The following is a 19,863-nucleotide window of genomic DNA, read 5'->3' on the forward strand; positions in this document are numbered from 1 at the left end:
GAAGTTTCAATTCCCCATCGGAGTTGTTATTTTAACCAAGCAGAGGCAACAGAGGGCAAAATCCCAAAAGATCATTTGCATGTTGGGTTGTCAAAAAAATCTGCATATGCTGGCATTGATTTCCATTTCCTTTGTTCCTAACTGCAGTTTGTATTCCACGCCGACTCTGGCAGTGTTTTGATTATTCCCATGGCCCCTTGGGTATTCAGCCCGACTCTTTTTAAATGGAGCTGGTTTCACCTCTGCATTAGTGAAATGAAACACTTCTACCAGAGACGGGAGTCAAACAGAGAGCAACCACTACTTACAAAAAGAAATATCACATTTTGATTGGTGCAAGAGACAGTAAGAGAGAGACACAGGGAGAGTAGACAAATAATAGGTAAACCTTAGGGGAAAGACTCACCTGCACCTGTGTTTGGTTTGACAAGATATTTGTTGTGCGCTATTAATCATTCATCAACGAATTATGAATATTTCTTGGCCTAAATTACCCTCATTCAACATAGCATCATTTTTTATTCTACAAATGTACTTATGCACTGAATAAATTATTTGAATGAATGGGGTTTAATAATTTGGAGAAATTTGCAGAGGCAAATGTACTTTTTGTGCTTTCATGTGTAAATAGAAGAAGCCCGTTGCACTGTAAAAACCATCCTGGCAAAATGCTTTTGATTTAAGAAGCAAGTGGAGAAAAATACACATGAAGAGTGAGTGAGTGGAAGCATTTCTTAAGTCGAGATGAAATAAATCACAGACAAATTATCTATTTATCCTGCCATTTCCACTCCCAAACACAAGAGGGCAGTAGTGCTCTGTCCTGAAGGTCATCTTTATCTTATGCTGGTTTGTGGATAGTGGGAAAAAAGTGAAACTTGCAAGTCTGTTTTATGGGTTAGGGGTTATTTGTTTTTTATTATTCGGTTGATTTCTTATGGAAATTATACTTTTTCATATCAGCAAAAATGTTATTTTACAGTGTTTCTATCTATGTGAGGCCTGAACCTAAAATAAAGCACCTGCAATAGTTATCCCACTTGCACATAATAGACATGAATAGCAGACAGAATCGCTTGTTCCCGTTTGCAGCCGACACCACACTATGACAAAAGAGAAATAATAAATAGGAGCTTTTTTTCATTTTCCTTTCCATGTGATCTCAGGTTTCATCCTTTCTTTTTTAATCTCTTGGGTGTCCTTTGCTCTTCCATCATCTATCAGTAGAGGTAAACCAGGATTATGGTTGCCACAGTGAGCCCCGTGTCAGCAAGGAGAGGTGTTGTCATGTGGTGTGAGTGGATGTGGAGGCAGGATGTGGTAGGAGTGGGGGGGGGGCTCGTGTCAGCAATGTCAGGTTCAGCTTCCTGTGGCCTAATCACTTCAGTCTGGGTGCCCAGAAGAGATTGGGTAGCCTCTACTCCTCTCTGCAGGGCTGCAGCTCCACAGTCACAACCTTTGTATTGCAACCGTAACCTTATTTTGTTTGGTTCCGTACGACATGTGGGTAATCATGGGTGAGCGAAATCTCCTTGCTCCCACCCACTTCTCAAACTTTGAGGCCATAAATATTAAAGATTGGCTATAAGTAGTAAGAGGAGGGAGGGGATCAGGGGAGGGAGATAAAAATGTTGGGGAGTGGAAGGGGAAAGAAGGACACAGAGATGAAGGGAGGGGCATGGGGCCCGGGTGATTTCACAGTCTAACTATTATAACCTCAGGAAAGGAAATCTAGACTGCTGAGATGCAAAAGTGGAGCAGGGGAGGCAGGCGGCAAAAGGAAAGGTGCAGGGAATGTAAAGAAATTGGTCTTAAAGGAGGAGGCAGAGAGAGGTAAAAAGTGCAATTTTATCAGTCAAAAAGACGGCAGAAATGAGGCAGGGAAATGATATAACCAAAATGACAGGGGAAGGGCCTGAGCACAGCTCTGGGCAGCGTGACATGCAGGGGGAAGTGGGCTGGATCTAGCGAGAAAATGGATAGCTGGAAGGCAGGTACACATCTAGGGGAGTTAGACTCGGAAGTGTTGGCTTGATATGAAACCAAGACTCAAAGTAAGAAGTCCTTGAGCCTTCAGTGGCTTGACTGGCTCCCACACTCTTGTTGTGCTTTCATTTAAGGCTCAAGACGACAGCTTGGAAAGACCTAAAACACTCGCGCAGTCCCAGCAAGATCCTCCGCTCTGAACACAAAACCCTGCAGCAACAACTGTGTGCCCTCCCTTTCTTATATTCTCTGATTTAATGGCATATTTGCATGTTTGCTCACGCAGAATTAGAAAATAAGGAATGAGCAGAGGTGAGAGTGGGAGGATGGCCTCTCCTTTGAATCAACCGCTGCCATCGTAGGCTGCAGCTTCTTTCATGCTACTGCCCTTTCTATCATACCACTGCAGACAACAGGGAGTATGTTTAGGCCACCAAAGAACAGCAGGAGTTCTCAAACAGAGCCAACCAACCAATCCTGAGCTCAGTGGGCCTGAGGCTACAACATGCACAGCTGACTCTGTGTGTGTGTGTGTGTATGTGTGTGTGTGTGTGTATTGGTAATCATAAAGTCAGGCATGTCTGTTGGAGCAGTGATACATCTAAACCCCTAGACGCCCCACTCACCTCACCCTTGGCCCCTCTCTCTCTCTCTCTCTGGCTCCCCAGATGAGGCATCTTTTCAAGGCTCTGTGGAGATGCGAGTGAGGGTCAAAAGGTCATGGGGATCAAGGCCATCCTAACTGTTCCAATATGTTTAAAGATGTCAGGTTGTAACAGCAGTAGACTCGTGTTTCATCTCGGAAGACAATGTTTTACAGGGTGAAAAGGGAAGTCACGACGACAGCTCGACACACCTGAAAACATTTCTCAACGTTTGTCTGAAAGTAGTAGAGAGTTTAGAGATAGAACTGCCAAAATCAATGCACCGTTATCTGGAAACCTAGCTTGTTGTCACGGCGGTTGCCGTTACATAACCTGCCTAACATGTGGCGCAGACAAGAGAGGATGCCTCGTGTGCAGCTGTGATTAATGGGAACATGCTGCGTGTGGTGGAACAAGTCCTGTGGGTTGTCTTTTGGTTTGTGGTGGTAGAACATTGCGCATGGCAGGATATAAACCACCAGGAAATAAGGTGATTAGCCTGGTGATGCTGGGGAAACCAACTGATGGGAGCATAGTGGGGGACCAGACATCAGTTGTCCTTAACTGAAGCCCTCTGCTGTGTTTTCCTAGAGAGTAGGGCTGCACCACATTATTGTAAATCTATCGTCATTGCAATATCAACATGTTTTTCCTTGCATGAAGTCCCGAGTGTCTTTCTCTCACACACACACACACACACACACACACAGTGCCATAAAGCAGAATGTTGTAGTGGCGAACATTAAAATGGATTAAGAAAATATGACAGAGACTAAATCTGGAAAATGTGTGATTAAATTATCATTAATCAGAGTCATTTATTTTAAACGGACTGACTCAATTAATGTAATGTCCACTGGAGAAAAGTGCGTCATGTTGGACAGTGTGGAGAAATATTTATAGTGCTGCAGAAATGATGGTTATTTTATTAGTAAACATGACTTAGCTCTTTGTTTCTTGGTCATAAATTACATGTAATTCCACAAGGTTTGAGTGGTATTTGGCTTTTGGCAGTTAAACAAAGTGCTTCGTATTCCCTGTACTACACACACACACACACACACTTTACACTCATTCATGAAGTAAAACAGTAGTTTAAAAGTCTCCTCTGGCTCAGGCACAAGAAAAAGCTGTCTGTGGTTCAAAGTTTGTAGTATATGCAATAAAGCATTGAGCTGTTGATACTCACTTCCACTCATCAGCTCACAGTAGATATAATGAGAGACAAAGTATAACATCTGAGCTGACTGTATGAAAACCAGCAGCTGAGGAACAAACGCCCCCGTTTCAGGAAAGAAAAATGAAGAGAGCAGACCGATGCCAAAAGATGCTGAGCTAAATCAAGGCAATTTCCTTCATTCATGTCTCATGTCTTTTTTTTTTTTTTTCTGCAAATAGAGGGACTGAGCTGGTAAGAGAATGTGAGTTTTGTGGAGTGGAGGGGCATATATTTGTATTTCTGCCGTCTGCTTGTGTTTTTCTTAGATCAAGACACGGGCCTAAATATCTTATGCATTTCCTTTACTTCAGGAAGCACTTTCATAACTTTGAATATAATAATTTCCTTTTTGGAAAGATGTCAAGGATTATCCTTGTGTGCTTGGCTTCCATTTATCCATTTTCTTCCCCTGAAAGAAAAGGATTGGAGACAAAAAGGGAGAGCTCACAAACAGTAATGGCTGGACTTCTGGCCTCTGATCCTTAATGGATTCTGATAGGTGTGGTGAATTCAGTTTTGGCTCAGGGATTATGATTTACCCCAACTTTGGTTTTGTGGGGCCAGACCAGTAAAATAATAGCATAATAACCTATATACAACAAGATCTCTAAATGTTTCCCTTTGTTTTACTTTTAATGAAGTATCTTTTTACAAAACGTATTATGAACAACCTGACATTTCTGAATAAGTGCAATTTCAACAATATTATTCAAAAGTCTACCAACAATTTACAGATCACAGCTTCATCCTGCAGGCCAGATTGGACCCTCAGGTGGGCCGGATCTGCCCCATGGGCCATACATTTGGCACCCCTGCGCTAGTGGATCACACCAGTGGATTTACTTAAAATCTGTGAGGAACAATGTTTGCTTGATATAGTATAACTTCTACATTAAAATGAAAAATTAAATAAAATCTTCAAATCAGATTTTTTTATTCTGTCACAGGTGACAGTGTTTCCCTAAATTTTTATGCAGCGATCCATTTCTCCAGTGTTGTTAGAGGCTATAATACATAATATTATTGAAAAGTTACAATCAAAAATATATTTTTAAACATATTTACACATGTGTTAGTCAATAAAATTTAAAAGCTAGAAAACATTTAACAAAGTTATTTGGTGACGATAGATAGATAGGTAGGTAGGTAGATAGGTAGGTAGGTAGATAGATAGATAGATAGATAGATAGATAGATAGATAGATAGATAGATAGATAGATAGATAGATAGATAGATAGATAGATAGATAGATAGATAGACAGACCATCTTAAAATGGTTTTAAAAACAATGCAAGTCTTCTTTATGTGGGACCAGTGTGGGACAGGTGGAGTGGCACCTCAGTGCCACCTATTGACAAGCAGCCACAGCGAGGGCACTTACCAAGTTTGTTCTGTTAATAAAATGACTAAAAACCATCTCAGCCAACTCTATTTTTGGAGAGCATTTCAAATACTGAAGCTCACGAGGTGATTTATTCCAAATTAATTCAAGCATTCAAGTGTAAATTTTAGTGGCCATAGAGTTTCTGTATTTATATGGGTTGATAATGGAAATTCCATTATTATTTTTCCAACCTTATTTTTACCAGAGATTTATTCCCCTTGTGTTGAATGTAAATGAGTCTCAGTTTGGCAAATTTTAAGTGCATTCAATATTTATTGCATTCGAAATGTGACCCATCCGTTTTTGATCAAGGCAGCATGAATGATGCTTGAAATTGCAATGTTTACTCGCTGTGGTCCCGATACTCTACCCCCAAATTTGTGGCTTCCTCCCATGCCCTCTGCAGCTGACCAACTGTTTATGTAGTTCCAAACCGCTTAAAACATGCAGGCAGTGGGGCCGGTTCAATTTCAGTGTGGTATTTGGTGAAAAGTGAGTTCAGACACTTAACTCACAATAATAGAGGGAAATATTTGTTCCCAAGACTGCCGGTTCAGGAGAGACGTTGTGCCAGGTCGTGTCATAAAAGGACAGGACTATGGTGAAGGGAAAGCTTTAAATATCCTAATACTGGTTAGGAAAGAGCTGCAGTTATTTTTAGCGTACATAAATGCATATATTTACAAATCTATGGCAACGCACCATTTCAGGCGGAGGTAGCAGCAAGAGAGAACAAATTTAATAGGCTTTGAAAGGGTGACACTTAAATAGAAAATGAGGTAATGTGGTTGCAAAGTACTGTAAAAGTCGATTTAACTCCCAATTTGGAGATTACTGCAGAGCACAAAGTTTTGAAGACACAATATTCACTTGGCCCTGTGAGACAGGAGAAGGGCATATGTGTGACAGGCACCTCAATACACGCTTAGTCTTAAAGCTTCATGAGCAATGTATTGAAATGGTGTCATGGACAAAGTAAGTTACATTTATTTACCAGAAAAACAAAACACTTCTTGTGGGTGACAGTGTGTTAACTCATCATTTCACTTGGATAAGCTTAATAAGAACATGGCCTACATGGTTTCTCTAGAAGCAGCATCATGACGTACAGCGCGTAGCAAAACAGAGTCCTGCCTTGAGACAACACTCAAACAATAGCGACTTTAACTGCAAGGACTGCCAATCTGCTGGCTTTACTTAAAAGAGAAGCGGGGGAACTGATAACAGGGCTGCATGCGAACAGGTGTGAAAGAGTTTTCCCTCTCTTGGATTCACTTGGCCGGGGTCTGACCTTTAATGCCAGCATTCAACAATCCCACAAGGACAAAAGCCTCATAATCCACCAGAAAACAGCAAAGCCTTGTGACATTTTGCTCCGACGTCGTATGATCTTTGTTCTCGGAACACACATAGATTACCAGTGTCCCCCAATGTATTTAAACAATGGAAGACTTCTGTCTGTACTACAGCAAAAGGATGAAGGAAGCTGTACATGAAATAGAACATTAACTAAAAATGAATTTCTTAAAAGCAATTAAGATTATTTTAATTTGAAAATAGACACTTAAAAATTCAAACACAATAAGTAAGGCTACCTATTGTGGATCAGACATTGTGTTTATTATTTTGCTATGATTGGGTTTAAAACAATATGTGTCACAAAACACAAGGGAATTGGAGAAAACAATTGTTGTTTTGATAGTCCTACAATCTTTTTCTCTTTTATTTTTATTTTTTCGCTCGCCCAACCCCATCCTATTGTTCCAACACTGTGGCGTGAACACGGCTTCCTGGATTCCCACTCAGCGAGGCGAAGGACAGCACTTCAACTCACTGCCAAGACACCTTATCTGTGCCTGGCAGCCTGCAGACAGGATGGAAGGGTGAGGGTGAGGTGGGAGGCCTGGAGAGGGTAAAGGCCACAGGATGTAATGGGGAAAGTACAAGAAATGGCTTGGTAGAATATGTAGAGTAGAAACAAATACTCAAAGTGTACGTAGGATCTGTGAAGTGTATTAAAATAATGGAGGGGGGGGTAGCATTTAGTTTAACACGCCAACTGTTATTATAGCCGTCCACCACAATATCACACAAACAGGTCTCTTGATGATCACGTGTGGATAAACAGCAGCACAGACAGGCAGAGGGTGGACGTGCAAGCCTGGGTTTACATGCTCAATGAGCACCAATCTAGTCTTTGACACATACAGCACTGTAAGCTGTTGGCTGTCCAGATGTCCTCGGAGTTTAGCATTGTTTCCAGTTAAAATTAATCTTTCACATCCTCCGTCAGCAGCGGCAGACAGATCAAACGGCAGCGCTGGCCGGTTTCGTTTTAGTTTGGGCCATTTCAAAGCCACATAACTGCCAACTGGTGACTTTTAAAAGGCAAATATCTAATTAACAGTACACAAACAGGGTCTTGTTTGGCAGCGGGGTGATTCACTGGTTCCCTCTGAAACTGATAAGAGTGATTTATTTGACTTTCCAATTCTCTGCTAATGTCTTTCTGTTGTTTGTTTGTTTTCTGCTTAGGCATTGAAGTATAACTTGTCATTGAATTGATTTTTTTGGTGTGAACCAGATTAGAAGTTCACCATTATGCCCAAGCTCAAACTTGATCAGTTGTTTGTTCATGCTGTGGGGAACATCATCCCCTTCCACAGTAACCCAATGCTAAAGCAGGTCTTCCAAATGAGAAATTTAAAGTAAAGTTTAAGGTTAAGATTAAAAGAATACTTCACTGATTTTCATTTAGCTTTGTATTAATAGAACAGGGGTAGTATTTTTGATAAATTGTGCTTCCCAACCTCGGTTTCCCTTGAGTCGAGAAATATCTTTATTCTCTCGCCAGTTGGTGCGAGGCTTGAAACTGCGATTTTTAGACTTACTCGTAGGGGGGCGGGACCTCATTCCCAGAATGTAAACCGTGTCCACCATATTTGCTAACAGTTACGCTAACAGGACCAAGTGTCACTGTTGGGCACGTAACAAAGAAAAGAATGAAGATATTTCTCAACTCTGGGAAAAGTGAGGTTGGGAAGCACAATTTTTCAAAAATGCTACCCCTATTTTAGTAAAACAAAGCTACATGCAAATTAGCCAAGTATTCCTTTAACTTTAGGCACAGGTTTAGGTATGTAGTGGCCATAGTTACAGTTAGAGTAAGTCCTCTGGAAATGAATGCAAGCTGGTGTTCACTAAAGTCATGCAGACACAAGTGTGTATGTGTGTATCTGTGTCTTTGTATTTGTACACGTGAGGGGATCTTTTCAAAGCTGCAGTCAGGACTAGCCTGCAGCAGACTTACCCCCTGAGTTTAGACTTAAGGATGAAATATGGAAGCTGCATATGGACCAAATGTGTTTATGAATTTTAGAATCTGCTAAAAAAAAAAGGTGCCATCATTTAGATTTTGTTCCCATGCTGATTTAATAATGTACTTTTAATAGCATAGCCCAAACTATCTAAATGTAGCTGATGTACCTCATGTATTAATAAACAGTTCCGTGCATTGAATATTACACAGATCACAGAGGAGCATTACAGAATAAAAAAAAAGTGTACATCTTTTTATAGATTTTTAGATTAGAAGAAAATAAAAATTAAAAACAGCCTGAGATTGTCATTGGAGATGATCCACACGGATTATGTGCTGCAACTTCACCAAAGATACAATGAAACCCCGTTAATGATAAATCAACCACATGCATCACTTTGTGCTGATGTACAGTTACTGCACCATCCACTAGATGTCAGTCATGTTCCTTTAATATTGTCTGTTATGTTGAACGTTTGAAAAATAAATTAAAGTTTGTCAATGCAACATTTGTAACTATAAAAACTGCTTTCACTTCAGTTACCTTTGATATGAAATTAAACATGAACCATGGCTGGTCACTCACTTGTGTTCCACTTTAAACTACAATGTTCAATACATATATACATATATATATATACACACACACATATATATATATATACATACACATATATATATATATATATATATATATATATATATATATATATATATATATATATATATATACACACACATTTATGTACACATATACATATATGTACACATATATATACACACAATATGCTCAATTATTGAAAATTTGGTCAAATACAAAATACAGTGACAGGACTGGGTATAAACAACATGTTGGGATTTTGACAAAGACAACATTTGTTGATACTATAGAACTACATATCACATGACTTGTATAATTGTGTGCTTTAATTCTGTGTCTGTCGTGTATTGGTGTAATGCCCACGGAAGGTTCCTGTGTCCTGAAAGCACTTGGGAAATGTTGGCCTGCACTGCAAGATTTCACTCCATCAAACTTGTGCATTGTTAGTTAAGTTTTACAATAGAAAGAAATTCTGACCACTACGATTAATGGGTCTCATTTATTCTTCTCTCAAATGACAGAAAGAGGAAAAAAAAGTTATCAGGTGATAAAAAAAACTTTAATTAGATTAGTTAAAAATTACATATATAGTATTCATGAGCCACTGCTTCATGTTTGTCTTTTTCTACTCCTGTTTTCTTCTCCTTTTTCTTTCTTACCACTGTCTCCCTCTCCCCCCCTCTCTCTCTCTCTCTCTCTCTCTCTCTGTGGGACCTCGTGCAGACTCTCCCCAAACAGTGCCCTCTTGTTTAGGGCTGGGCGAGCTCGGAGTCTGACCACTCCCTGGGCCTAATCGCGACAGAGTTCTTTCCAAATTGCAATTACTGATAAACGAAGTTGGCTGATGGGGACAAGTGATTGCAGAGGCTATAGATGGCAGTATCTGGCATCACCCTAATTGTCACAAACAATCTGCCTCATTTCTTTACCCTCACTACTCGAGAGTGATTGCACTGAACACACTTGAAGGGCAAAGCATTTATGACTCCGCTCATTTGGGACCACTTTGAAGTGTTCTCCAGTGTTTCTCAAGAAAAAAAATTCTCTTCTCCTCAACCGTCTGCCTTTTGGGATCGTCTCTAAACAGTCGTTTTAGCCTCTGATGATAAACAGCCTCCATTTAGGGTTGTTTTGATTTGTCATCAGAGGAGGAGGAGGAGAAAATATCAAGGTAGTATGACATATAAAGTTTTGTGATGGATGTTGTTTTCCTAGGATGCTATAAGCAATGTCTGCTTGTGGTGATTTGTATGATTTCTTCAAGTAACTTTTTCCACAAGAAGATGTTCAGCAACATATTTTATCACATTCCTACATTTAATGAATAACTGCCCGTGTGGAAGCGGACCAGCGAAACAACAACCCATCGCTTCTTGCTCTCTTGACCCGGGTAAGTTCCTTGCTCAAGGGTACATCGTCATTACCCAAGAATTTTGCCGATTCATTTTCATTTTTTTTCATTTATATGTTTATTTCGGTCATGACATTTAGATCACTCATCCCCCAGCAGTGCAGTTCACAGAATACACATAACCGAAAGGGAAAGCGGGAGAAGCCAAAAGCTTATCTAGTCCCACTCCCATTATCATCATTTTTTTTAATGACATTTGACAAAGAAAACATGTTTCAGCATCAGGTAGCACTCAGAGATTTAGCACTCTGCTAAATGACTAACTTTCCCATCACAAACCTGTTTTTCAGCTCTTTACACCGCCATGATCCCCCTATTTAGAATTATATGAGTGCCACAGTTTCACAAGGCCTCATTCTGCCCAGATGTGAATTGAAGTAAATGTGCTACATGGGGCTTGTATGCCCCATAAACTCAGATTCCTTAGCTGGGTGTGAAAAAAAAAGAAAAAAGAAGTAAAAATGATCTGCTCTCTGCATGTTGTTGTACACATTGTGAGTGAAAGACAGGTGGAAGGTGATTAAAGGGAGGAAGCAGCAACCTTGTCCTCTCTTTATCCCTCCAGTGCTTTAACCTCAGTAAAGCTTAAATCCTCCCTCAGCACAAAGGAGGAAATGACCCAACTCATGCAGGAAGTGCTGCAAGGTGACCAGTAGCAGTCTACAGGGTGGTGGGCACGGCATGCTCGTGTTGATATATGTTTGCACACATGTGTGTCAGATCGAGAGAGTATGGTTTGTGCTGGCCTACCTCTGGTCCTGGTACACCACTGTTTCAGCAGTTTGGGGCAGGAAACAGCTGTGGAGTGCGAGGCAGAGGTAAAAGTCTGCACACAGCCGTTTGAGGGTTACAGTGCACTGGTAGCCAATATCAATCAAACTGCATGGAGCTAAGCTTTTACTGAGCTCAAAAACCGCATCATGTTAGCACATTCACACAGACACAGGGTCCAACACACTGTCAGTCATACTGGAAAGTATGTGACCACCCCGATGTAGGTGGATCATGATTATAGATTTACTCATGGGTTCCAGAGGTGCTTTCAAATCCAACAAGTTTGCCAATTGTTTTATGGGTTGATTTATGTGCCCTTCCAAGATGAAAGTTGCCTGAACGTGCAACTAAAATATCAAGCAGATGAGGAGTAAAAGTGAGGAAAAGATGAATGGAGACTTGAGCAGAATGAGGACAGAGTCACCAGGATATTTTGAGCTTTACAGCTCACAATGAGGACGTGTCACTTTCTGGGGGAATTAGTCACACCCTTCGCTCAACTGGCCACATCACCACAATTGACTGGGTGGCTTCTCTGCGGCTTTCTGCCTTTGACAGTTAACATGTTTTCGACTAATGAAAACCATAATACTCTACATTTGCATGTGAGCATGCACTGGCATATTGGGGATCCAACTGAAGATTTTTTATTATTATTATTATTACCGACGTTCAGTGGATTCATTTGTCATTTCATTCGTAAAATGCAGAACATGGTGGAAAATATTGATCAGTGATTCCCAAACCGCAAACACATATTCACTTTACTGTCATGGAGGACCAAAGAGAGCAAAGACAAGATAATCAGAGAACTTGCTTTTATTTAATTAAAAGGAAAAAAGACACTCAAAAGATAAATAGATGATTGGAATAGCTGGTGATTAATTAATTATCAATTAGTCATTTCCAGTCATGTATTAGGCTTTATGGCAGAGAATGCTGAAAGGATGGATAGTAAATAAAAATAAGACACCATTATTTGACTGCAGAAGCTAAATGTATTCACGTCCTCACTTTTCAAGCCATTAGCCGTAGATAGTTCCTGCCAAAGTAATTACATGCAGGCGACTCCTGCATTCAAAGGTGATTAAGCGACAAGACAAACAAAAGTAGCTCAGCTGGTTACAGGGTGGATTTGAGTTTGAATGATTTGATTCATTTAAATTGTAACGTAATGTTCAATTTTCAGGGCTTTTAAACAAGCGTCTTCCCATTTGTGCCTCTCAAAGACGAGCTTATGTAAAAGGAGGTCACACAAATCAACAGGAACATGTTTATATGCCACGCAATCACACCACCCTGAAGTGAGGCCCACCGACACCAGTGGAAGAAATGAAATATTCAATACAGAAGGCTTACGGGGCATTTATTGTATGTCGCCAAGTAAATTGCATAATGCATAATTTGTGATTCATTTATCAAACATTCCTCTTGGAAATGGCTGGTTTGTTTACTCAGAAATACAATTTGTTTTGGGGAAGTGACAGTAAATTTAGTTATAATGTTATATGAAACTTGGGAAACACTGCCCTACACAGTTGCATTATATTGAGTTGCACTATGTTGTACAAATATCGCTTGGCTTGCATATCTTTGCCAGCTTCAGTGTACACTGTGGAACAAACTTCCTGAAACGCTGTCAGCTCATTTAAATCAGGCCTGAAACATGATTTACTGCAGCTTGTTGTTATATTCTTAAGTAATCATCTGTTATCAATTCATTCTCGCCTTTTAAATGCACTTTGCATTGGCATAACACACTTTTATCGCTCATGATCTTAATGACTATTTCAATTTTAATGTCATTTCAATGTCTAACTTTCATTTTAACGTCTATGCCCTTGTAAAGCACTTTGAGTTGCCCTGTGCATGAATAGGGCTTTGCAAATAAACCCAGCGTTGTGGCCCCTCCCCCGATTGAATGAGAGGTATTTGTGCGTCGAACATTTTTGGACGAGTGTCAAGTGCAGAAGCTAGCGCGAGACGGTGAAAAGCAGAAAAGGTGAAACTCCAAACCCGCCAAAGTCTTCACAACGTTAGGACTGCCAGACTGGGAGGCATTAGCAGGTAACAAGAGAAGCTCCCCGGGGACAAATGCGGGGAGCTGGTTGGTCGATCAGTGAAAGACGCCGTCGAGCTCCCCACTTCCATGACCTCCACATATCATACCTCTCGCGAAACATCACATTAATTAACACAACACGAAAGACGGCGCAAAAACAAAAGCTTCGTCCCCAGGGACCCTGCACATGAGCCGGCAAAGCGAAATACCTCATCGTCCATTTCTTTTCTGTCCGATCAGTTTAAGACAGTCATAATATGTTAACTCAGACCTCTTCCTGTCACCCTGTGCCCCCTGGCTCTTGTTTATAAGGAGAAATATGGAGTTATTGCTCAGAGGCTGGTAAACGGTTAATCTGGAGTGCTTTTTAATAATCATCTGACATTAACTGGAAGCAGCTGGTAGTGGTATTTATTGAATGATCTGAAATTTCATTGTATCTGTTATCCAGCTGCAGAGATCCATCTGGCCTGCAGCCTGCTATACCTTGGAAGTCTCCCTCTCTCTAGGTCTGGATAAAGTGTGTGTAGCTCTTATGAAGGAAAACAATCACACAGTCTGTCAAGAATCAGTGTTAATGCTGTTGGGTTTTCATACCTCAGATGCTTTCTTAAATACTTGATGATACTGCTTCAAATCGATCTTACAGGCGTCGTCAAGGCTTACGTGTCCCCCGTAAACGTTTGGAGATATTCTGTTGTTTCGTGCTACAAATGGGTACTTTAGCAGAAACATGCCTAAATATATGCATCCTTGTATATGACCTGTCACAAGAGCAGACTCTCTGCAGAGCTATATTTTACAGCGCTCCGCGTCCAAGCTGTGAAATGGTCAGTGTGAGGATTGGTTTGGAAGCGCTCCTATTTTTATGCAATAAAGTTCCTTCAAGTGAAATTCCATGCAAAAGTAAAATTCCCACATGTTTGAGCAATGGCAGACAGTTCAACCTGCAGTGGCGGTTCTATTTGTTTTTGTGTGTTTGTTTTTCAGACACACAAAGTATACTCTGACTTGAGATACAGTAGTAAAGGAGTAAAGCAGATTTCCCATATTGTTGGACTAAATGAATTTGAAATACACACATTCATTTTATATTACTAATATTATTATTATTGTTTTATTTCTTTTAACTACCCTTCTCTTTTTTGCTCGCTCCATCCAAAACAAAGTCTGAGGTCAACCACCGCACAGGACCCTGGGATCTGCTGCTTACAGTGTCTTGTTCAAAGAGCTTTCTGCAGGGTGGATTGTTTGCAGTCATGGTTGCTTAAATCCCCTGCTGTGTTTGTGGATTCAGTCTCCTACTGTTGATTGCATTATATGCTGAAGACATCAGATTTCTGAAGCCTCTTTGCTTTTCCTACCTTTGGGAGACAACTGTTAAAATTGAAATGTTGCCTTTTAGTTCCCAGAGTTTTCCCCCTGAACATGATTTTTTTTTCTATTCCAGCAGCAACAAACAAACGTGACGGTGAAACAAACACAACGCAAATTTACAGAAACTTCCACGTTTCTATGTCAACATACACACCTGTGCTATTTCTCTGCCAGGCTGCATCTGCAACAACAATAACAAACTCCTTCACACGGACCCAAACACAGCATCCTAAAACACACCTAATATTTACAGATGGCCTGTCTGGTGAGGCTGGCCAAGCAGATTTTCCTAAATCCTCCCAGAGTCACGCTACACCCACATCTGTGGGATGCCACTCCCTCTGGATAAGACCAGTACAGATGACCTGAGTGTGAAAATTAGACATACATTATGTGCTGAGCACGTATCTCAACTATAGGGGAGACATCGGGGGAAAACATGCTTCTGAATGTACTTTTACCATAAGCCGTATATGCGTAGAATGCTACCAATTTGCACCAGTGAATATTTTCATATCTAGATGTGTGGTGATGTCACAGCAGGTGAAAGAAAAGGTTGTGTCCTGTACCATTTTTGACCAAAATGATTAACTAACTAACTATTTTCAGTGGTTGAGTAGTTCTTCCACAAATGGAAAAGTACGACCAAAATACAACATGTACGTGTTGTCTTTTCGTGACGTTCAGCACCCAGTCCATCACAGTATTTGTCAACATCTGGCAAGTGCAGGTTCATAATAAAAATCCCCTGTGTGTGCTTTTCATTGTGGCATGTTGTGGTAAGATGTTGGGTGTGTGCGTGTTTGCAGTTTCAGTTTTGTTGTCAAGTTTCAGTGACTGTTTCTTTTTTTTCATTTTTGATTCAGTGTTCAGCTTTGGCATCACATTTTCCTGAGGAAATGATAAAAGCGTGTGCAGTAGCCCTGAGCTGCCATTGTTTCTTTACTGTTGATTAGACTCTCGTTCGTTTGCTAGGTCCCATGATTCAGTGTCGACTCATACGCAGAGGCCTGTGACAGAGCCTCAGAAGAATGTGTGTTAAATCTTCAAACACGTGGCCCTGTCTGACTTAGTTTGGTGTCAGTGTGGCACGTTCCAGCGAGGTGCATTATTAGGACCTGGCTGGATCACAGTCTGTTTCTGTTGGAGAGCCGGGGCCACATATTTGAGCCACATGTGTGTTTGAGACACAGAGCCGAGATGAAACGCACACTGGGAAGCAGAAGTGCTGCGTCTGCACTCGCATTCCTGGAACAAGACTCACAGGCTGACAAAGAGGATGACTGTCACAGCCGAAGTGGTATTCTGGGAATTATTTGATGGACATTTCACTGTTATCATTTGTATTTCTTTTTCAATAGTTTGGGAGCTTTGCTACTGTGTCTGTTTTTTATATCTTCGCTGCAGTGACCGCCCTTTTTTGACAGAGGGCAGCAGTAAGCCACTAAAAAAACCAACACGCTTCATTTTGGTCTCAGACCAGAGCCGCATGCCAAATACAACCCATGAACTTAAGTTGATCAACACATTCTAATTTGTCCAATTTAAGCGCGTTTGATTCATTGGTAGAAAACTGTCAGTCTGAGGGGAGCCAAACCACCATTTGCTCTATCTCCAAAGCATATTTGAAAGTCTGCCAGGCATATTTATGGTTGCATGCACTTTGCTGCATTGAAACAATATGTCACTTTGAAGCATGACTTAATTTGAGCAACAAGCAAATATGTTCGGTTGAGCCGTCTTGATATTGTGCAACAGAGTGGACGACAAGGGGAGTAACAGGTTAAAGACACATCACCCTTGCTCCTCTCGCTCAAATGTTTGGGATTGTTGTGTTGGCCTCTTGAGACATTGTGATTACTTCAGTCTTCCATATAAGAGCATCTAATGGCCCTTATGTGCCCCCGTTAAGAGTTTATTTCACCCTATAGAGCCAAACGGAAAGGCAATCTTCTGTATGGCAGGTTGTAAATTATACAAAATACAGTCAAAGGACTCCGACATTGTCCTCGGACAGCAGCCATCTAATCAGAGCTCAAGATAACCTCATGTGTGGTGATTTAAAACATAAATGTTGCCTTCAGTTGAAGCCCTTGACACTCAGGCATAAATAGTTATTACTGGAAATTGAGGCAAACAAAACAGTCTGTCCCTGAACTAATATGGGTATTAGCATTTTTTGGAGAATCTGTTAAGAACATTAAATCCAGGGCATCCCTAGTAAGAGGCTATTTTGGAAAACTATGATTCACTTATTTATTTGACTGTTGACCATCCTCGACATCGTGCTATGCGACTCGAAATCTTCCTGATCAAGTGTTTTCACAAGGATCTACCTCCCTGCTATTCAGGGAACAGTGAAATGGATACAGCTGTGTCTGTTGGGCAGGACAGAGGGAGGGCAAAAGATCAGAATACTCAAGAACTGACCGTACTTTAATTGCATCCACCGTGGTTTTTAAAGAGCACAAACTTGCTTCTCTTCATCAACAGCAGTTGTCGGGTACAAAAAAGGGGGGAGGGGTTTAATTCCTGGAAGAGTTCATGTACTTGAGCTTGGCATTTTTCATATTTACATGGCTTTATAGTTTCAGAAGATGTGTTTATGGTACTTTCCCCCCCTCACTGTTTGTTTGTAGGTCTTCTCAGCTAATGTTCTCCCTCTCCCTCCCTCCCTCTTTCTCTCTCTCTCTCTTGTTATCGCTCTCCTCTGTCAGTGTGATATCCTGCATCCAAGACTTCTAAATTACAATTTACTCCATTGCTCTCATTCTCATATTAAACTGCACTGCACTTGATAACCTTTAACAAACAATACTAAAAAGAAAAAAAAATGGAACTACTTGTTTTGCCAGCAGGTCAGGTCCAGCAACTATGAAGTGAACAGAGACAGAAACCAGACTGGTTTTGATCACTGAAAAAAATAAAAAATAAAAATAACACAAAAATTAGATCTATTTCCACTAAACTCAGTTTACTTTTAACTGTTTCACCCCGTCTGTCCCACACCTGGTTGCCGAGCGTGGTACTGAACAGTGCACGCTCTGTTCTGTGCCCAGACAAAATCTGCCGAGCCATACGGAAAATAAATCAGCTCCACATTCATTAAACAAAAAAAGCTGTGGGCAGATTTATTTCATTATTGGGTCGCACTCATTTTTTTTTGCGTCTGCTTAGCCATTTCCCCTCTACCTTGTCTTTTTTCCATCATATGCAGCAATTCAACTATCTAAGGTTATCATTCATCTTTTTTTTTTTCCTCATAGTGGAGCCGAGGGCCTCAACCATGCTTCTCTGGTGGATCTTCTTCAAAGGGAAACAGCATATTGGTTTTGTGTCCCCACCCCTTTGCTATCTCTTGTGCTGTGGTTTGTGAGGTACTGTGAAATATGCCTGCCCAGCCAGCCCAAATTACTGCATAATGACCCAGTGAAAAGTCCCCTGCCAGGAGAGCCTGGGCTCTCTGAAACAACACAGACAAACCTGCATAAATATGCTGCTCTGTTTGTGGAGAGGCAAAGCTCTCGTGGATATAATCGGCCTATTAGGGTCAAATATTTCAAAGCGTGCTATCGGTTTTCCCCTTTCACCTTCACTTATGGTCTTTGATACAATTCCCATAACCTGTCCCTCCAAAAAGCAGCAATTCTCTATGATTTAATCCATCCCTTACTAATTATCTGTGGCTCTTTCTTTTTGCACGTGAGTGCAATGATAGAAGTGTTGGTTTGGAGCTATTCTGACTTTGTAAGGATGATACGTATGTATGATAAGGTCACACATTAAAAACAACAACTGGGAAACCACACCACGCAAATCTGGCGTTCAGTTTAATGCTTTAAAGATTCACAATGATTTTAATTTCCATATCACGCCTCCCTTTTAAACACAAAAAAAGTAGTTCAGCTGTTACTGTGACATGACTTTGAAAAGTATCACCTACACACGGATAAAATGGCCTCATCTGTGTCTTTCCAGCTGCTGACACTACAAGTAACTTTTGAGCTGCTATCAGCTCAATAGCCTCAGCATCCTCTGAGGAAGGAAGCGGGGCAAGCTGCATTACTGCCCCTCAAGCTTTGCACGGCCATCTCCTGCAGGGACACTGGTTATTTTTGGACCAAGGGCGGATCATGTTACAACTACAAGAAGACCCCTCAGACAGGAAATCACGCAGCACACCAACACAGCAGCTCCTGCATGCTTGGCCCGTAGCCCGACTGACTGGGCACCGGGCTGGTGATTCAGCCCCAAATTTGCAGATGGCAAACAGAGAGAGGAAAACCCAGCGGAACAAGACGGCCATCTTCTTTTCAACTCCGAATGACCTCTGTCCTTCGCAGAAGGCGGTGCTACACACACACACACACAGAAACACTCCATCAGACGTGTGACGGCACAAATGTATATCAACACCCTCCGAGAGCTCACACACTGAGTGCGTTCACAATAAGCAGAGATTGTTGTAGTTTACTTGTGTCTATTGTGGGTTCACAGTTTGTGCTTTTTTGAAAGTCTTTGACCAAATACAAGACATACAGATGATAAGAACTGCACAACTCTCCATCAAATATGTCTATTATTGTGTATTTCAGTAGCATTTGGGGTGACTGGAAAGTGAGAGCCATGACTTCACTCATCAGTAACACCACACCATCCATACTCAACAAGCATTAGTACAACACATTTGCTCACGCCGAGGATACGGCAACAGTCTGAGGAGGTGAAAGCAAGATTGAATTAAGCTTCTACATGACTGAAATGTGTCCTCTATTATTATTGTACACTGGCAAGACACTGCATAGTACGGTCATGTTTGTTTCATGTGAACATTCCTGAGGTTAGCTGAAAAACCACACAGTTATTATGTGGGAAATATCAAAGGCTGTGTGGCCACCAGGGCTGAAGTGGAGAGCGTGGGAGGTTTGTGACATAGCCTCCCCCATTTCTCTCCATCTGCCTACTGAAAACATGCATGCACTGCGTGCATGTGCGTGTGCAGCTTGTGCATCTCTGCGTTCATGTGGCTTGTGGATGGGAGCTATCACAATGAGTGTGGGCAGTGGGTTTCCAACTAAATCATCCC

Source organism: Solea senegalensis, linkage group LG8, assembly GCF_019176455.1.
Source record: "Solea senegalensis isolate Sse05_10M linkage group LG8, IFAPA_SoseM_1, whole genome shotgun sequence".
Lineage (NCBI taxonomy): Eukaryota > Metazoa > Chordata > Actinopteri > Pleuronectiformes > Soleidae > Solea > Solea senegalensis.